Genomic DNA, 5,939 nt, shown 5'->3' on the forward strand with positions numbered 1-5,939 from the left:
TGACCCAACTATTATGATCCGAGCTGATGGTAATACTGGACAAATCAGATCCCAGAGTGAAGTAAGTTTTTTTTATTTTAAATTATTTTTGTAATTTATTTACCATAGTGATCAGTCACTGGCAACCTGCATGAATATGTTCAATGTACATTCAACAAAAGAACATCAAAACTTATTTCACATGAAAGGGAAAAAAAAATGTACTATTTTTCTGTGTAAAAAGTATTTGAAATGGTCTTAGTGCAAGGATCATCAACAACCTCACAACTCAGTGAAATATCAGAGATAATAAGGTGTAGAGCTGGATGAACATAGCAGGCCAAGCAGCATCAGAGGAGCAGGAAGGATGACGTTTCGGGCCTAAACCCTTCTTCAGAAATGGGGGAGGGGAAGGGGGATCTGAAATAAATAGGGAGAGAGGGGGGAGGCGGATAGAAGATGGATAGAGGAGAAGATAGATGGAGAGGAGACAGACAGGTCAAAGAGGCGGGGATGGAGCCAGTGAAGGTGGGTGTAGGTGGGGAGGGAGGGAGGAGATAGGTCAGTCCAGGGAGGATGGACAGGTCAAGGGGGCGGGATGAGGTTAGTAGGTAGGAGATGGGGGTGGGGCTTGAGGTGGGAGAAGGGGATAGGTGGGAGGAAGAACAAGTTAGGGAGGCAGGGACGAGCTGGGCTGGTTTTGGGATGCGGTAGGGGGAGGGGAAATTTTGAAGCTTGTGAAGTCCACATTGATACCATTGGGCTGCAGGGTTCCCAAGTGGAATACGAGTTGCTGTTCCTGCAACCTTCGGGTAGCATCGTTGTGGCACTGCAGGAGGCCCAGGATGGACATGTCGTCTGAGGAATGGGAGGGGGAGTTGAAATGGTTCGCGACTGGGAGGTGCAGTTGTTTAGTGCGAACCGAGCGTAGGTGTTCTGCAAAGCGGTCCCCAAGCCTCTGCTTGGCTCTAACAGTTTTGGAGATTGGTAAACTGCACAGCTGATTTTCCAAGCCGTTTTCATTCTGAATGACCTGCTTATCTCTTGAAAAGTCTTCCCCCTCACTCATCTCCCAGTTTGTTCTATTTTTCTAAAAAATTGACTTGTCCTGTGACTGGGAGACACATACAGCTTGTTGCTAACTCTTTTTTTTCCCCTCTTTTATGCCTTGTTTTCAAAAACACTGAACTACTGACCAAGTTTTTTTTTATTTCTAACCTCTCATTTAAATCTGTTAGCAGACTCCAGACAGCCTGGCACCGCACTTGAGACTCAAAATCTAAAGTGAAACTAACTATGTTTTCTTACTTAATGCACATCATATAGAAATACGAATCAAATATAAAGCTATAAATGGTTCTTACTAGACTGGGGTTATATTCATTGTAATTTAGAAGAACGAGAGAGGATCTTATAGAAACACATAAAATTATGAAGGGAATAGATAAGATAGAAGCAGGGAGGATGTTTCCACTGGTGGGTGAAACGAGAACAAGAGGGCATAGCTTCAAAATTAGGGGGAGCAGATTTAAGACTGAATTGAGGAGGGACTTACTCACCCAAGGGGTGTGAATCTGGAATTTCCTGCCCAGTGAAGTAGTTAACGCTTCCTCGTTACATGTTTTTAAAGCTAAGATTTTTTGAACAGTAAAGGAATTAATGGTTATGGTGAGAGGACAGGAGAGTGGAGCTGAGGCTATGAGAAGATCAGCCATAATCTTACTGAATGGTGGAGTAGTATCGAAGGGCCAGATGCCATACTCCTGCTCCTGGTTCTTATACCTGGTTTAGAATCCATGTTTACAAATGATAATAAAAATCATGAACCTTCGTCACACAACAAGTTAATTCTTGCAGAGCTTCCTCCTGTCTTCCACATCTAAATCTGTCAGAATAGCTTTCTGTTCCATTCTCCCTCGTATGCTTGCCCAGCTCTCCCTTAATTGCCTCTGTACTATTTGTTTTGATCATTTCCTCTAGGAACAGTTTCCACATTCTCTCTAGTGCACGGGCAAAGAAATTTCTGTTATGTTCGTGGTTGAATTTCTTACTGACTGACATATATTGATGGCCTCTAATTATGCTCTTCCCCATAGGAGGAAACATTCTCTTGGTATCCATCCTATGGAAACATTTAATAAATTTTAAATACCTCCCTTAGGTCACCGACCCTTTGAATAGAAAAGAGATCTAGCTGATTTATCTTGTCCTATATGTAATAATTCCTACCCTTGTGTACTTTCTCTGCACCTTCTCCAGTGCCTTATGTCCTAATTATAATATGGCAATTGGAACAGCATAGAATGCTTTAAACTTTGGTTAGACCAATGTTTGAGTATTCCTTGCCTACCTTTCAATTCATTCTCTAGAAATAAACTTTAGTGCCATTTTGTTTTAATGTGTTGCTAACCTGTGGATTAATGGTTGGAAATTGGTTGTATATGTACTCTGAGAAGCGTTTGTTCCTCTACACCACTTAGACTTGCACCATTTAATGGCAGAACTTTACAACAGTCCAGTATTCAAAATGTTCTGACCTCATTCCCAAATGCCAAAGCATTTCCTAAGCTGCAACTTGAATGAATGGAAATTCTAATGAATAGTGTTCTTCATTTGTATATTTTCCCCTTCGTATACTTTAGAATGTTTTGGAGGGGACGAGTTGTATTTTTTTTAAAAATTTATTCTTGGGGTGAGGGCATCGCTAGCTAGCATCCCTAATTGCCCAGGGGGCAGTTCAGAGTCGACCACATTGCTGTGGGTCTGGAGTCACATGTAGGCCAGACCAGGTAAGGATGGCAGTATCCTTCCCTAAAGGACATTAGTGAAACAGATTGTCAGGGGAAAAAAAAACAATTGACAACAGATTCATGGTCACTATTCGACTCTTAATTCCAGATATTTATTGAATTCAAATTCCGCCATCTGCTGTAGTGGGATTCGAATACAGGTCCCCAGAACATTACCTGGGTTGCTGGATTAACAGTCCAGCGATTAATACCACTAGGCCGTTGCCTCCCATTATACACAATGATGTGGTGTTGCATGTTTTCAGAAACTGAACTTACCGGAACAAACTGAAATTATTTTCAACGCTCCTTGTATATTTGTAGTACCGCATTTGTAGTTACTAGGTTGGTTTTAAGTTTTTAATCAGGACAGATAATAAGTATTTCTTCTTAAAAATAGACAGATTCATTTTATTTTTCTGTTTGGTTTTGTCTTTACTGCTAGAATTAGTATTTACTGTTTAATTCCAAAGTTTTGTTTAGCTTCGTAAACTACTATTGAACTACTATCTGAAGACAGTTGACTTTCTTAGTTCTGACTTTTTTTACCTTAGTAGTCAAGCCATCCTTTGCAAAGATGAAAGCTGCACACTACTTCTATTATCAAAGTTTTATTTGCATTATGCACAATCTAATTCTGATAGTGACGAGATAAATGTTGGCTCCCAAACCAATGAGCTGACTCCTGGAATATTTTGTACAGGTTTGAAGTCACTCATTAGGCAGCTCAGCCAAGTTTTTAGTAAAGGTTTAGCAGACTTCCAAAGAAACAAAAGAATATTTGTCTTGTTCCATGTGTTGAGTTGATGGCAATACTGAAGAATGGAAACTTGATTTCAAATTAAACTTGAATGCCTACACAAACATAAAGATAAAAACATACTGGTTCATTTTTGTTTCAAAAACCAAGCTCCTCAGCATCAGAAATCACAATGTTGCACAAAGTGGGATTTGTGACACCATTGATCGTAGTTCAGTAAAATGATACACATTTGTCCTACACCTTTTTAAGACCTTTTCCGACCTTGCTTTCCCTGGACACCACTAAATTTATACAGAAACTTTTGATTCAGAATCTAAGATGAGACTGTAATTTACTTGATTTAGTATTTGAGATTTTCTTCTATGGGTGTGTTTAACCACATTTAAACTACTCCTGGTTAACTATTGCAAGTAAATTATCATTGGGAAGAGGGCGTGCCAAATATCAATCAGTTAACTGCTTCCAGTAATGTACCTGCCTGAGCCTGTTACTTTTAACAATGGGTTAGATCAGTGGTAGAAGAGCCCTTTATCCTGCGAACATAAACAGAAATTGCTGGGAAAACTCAGGAGTTTGGGGCGGCACAGTGGTTAGTACTGCTGCCTCACAGCACCAGGGGCCCAGGTTCAATTCCTGCCTCGGGCGACTGTGTGGAGTTTGCATATTCTCCCCGTGTCTGCGTGGGTTTCCTCCCATAGTCCAAAGATGTGCAAGCTAGGTGGATTGGCCATGCTAAATTGCCCGTAGTGTTCAGGGATGTGTAGATTAGGTGGGTTATAGGGGAATGGGTCTGGGTGGGATGCTCTGAGGTTCGGTGCAGACTTGTTGGGCTGAAACAGTGTCATCTTAGATTCTGAATCAAAAGTTTCTGTATAAATTTAGTGGTGTCTAGGGAAAGCAAGGTCGAAAAAGGTGTAGGACAAATGTGTATCATCTTACTGAACTACGATCAATGGTGTCACAAATCCCACTTTGTGCAACATGTGATTTCTGATGCTGAGGAGCTTGGTTTTTGATACAAAAATGAACCAGAATGTTTTTATCTTTGTTTGTGTAGGCATTCAAGTTTAATTTGAAATCAAGTTTTCATTCTTCAGTATTGCCATCAACTCAATACATGGAACAAGACAAATACTCTTTTTGTTTCCTGTTTCCACATTGTAGGGATTCTATGATCTAGGTCCAGCAGCAGGATCTGGAGAGAAAGTCAAGTTAACGTTTTGGTTTCAGTGACCTTTGTTGTTTTAGTGGCAGAGTAATTGATCCACGGATTAACACTTCAACGTCAGTTTGCACGAAAAACAAAGCATGTATTCGTATCTGCATTTGATAATGTGTTTCTAGAGTTTCAAGGCTTGAAGCAATTGGGAAACATTGATCCAATGTTTGTGCTGACCTGAATTAAATGTGAGAACAGACACGTACCCAAAATGTGTCAATTGCAGAAGACAAGTATTCACTTTAATAAACGACCACAGTGCCAAAAATTGAAGTACTTAAATTGAATTCTGAAAATCGTACATTGGGTCAGAGAAATGCAATGCACATGAACTTGTTTGTAATGGTACGTCCTTCATCGCTGTTTTCTTTCAATAAATGAAGTTTATTTTCTGACTTTTCAACGCAGTTATTAAGATACTGCATCAACAAGGCACAAGTTTGGAGTGGCCTGGACTAGTATCCATTTGTACCTGGAGGGGGGCAAATACAACATTATTTGTAACTTACTCCAGCAGAAAGCACTCTGCCTGATCAAGACCTCATCTCATACTTGTACCTTCATCCCCTTCACTACTGTGTCGCTGCAGGAGGCACTTTAGGAACTTGCCAAGGATTCTTTTGACAGTACCACCTAAACCTGCAAACTCTGCCACCTAGAAGAACAAGGACAACAGCACATAGAAAGGTTATCAACTTCACCTCAAAGGTGTACATAATCCAGATTTAAAGACAAAATAGTTATAATTGTGAATTTGCTATTTGTGGAATTCTGAAGGTGAAATTGTCTGTTCCCATTCCTCTTCTGCAGAGTGTTTAGAACCACAATACTGTCAGGCTTAGTTTGGCACTACCCCTCTCACTCTTGTCTCAATGTTACAGGGTTGAAGTATTATTCTAGGGATTTGAGTGCATAATCTAGGCTGACACTTCAGACTGGCATCAGTGTGATATTAAGGGACCTTGTATCTAGAGCTACTTGTCAGAGGACATTCATCACATTGCCAGGACATTGCAGTGGAGTTCCCAAGCCATATGTCTTCAGTTGCTTCATAGTATCATAGAATTTTACGTAATAGACACAGACTATTCAGCCCATCATCTCTGTACCAGTTGTCAAAAGAGCTACCAGCTAGTTCCATTCCCCCACCCTATCTCCATAGCACTCTAAATTCATCACTTTCAACTAT

This window comes from Rhincodon typus, chromosome 11 (genome assembly GCF_021869965.1).
Source record: "Rhincodon typus isolate 14 chromosome 11, sRhiTyp1.1, whole genome shotgun sequence".
NCBI classification, from domain to species: Eukaryota; Metazoa; Chordata; class Chondrichthyes; order Orectolobiformes; family Rhincodontidae; genus Rhincodon; species Rhincodon typus.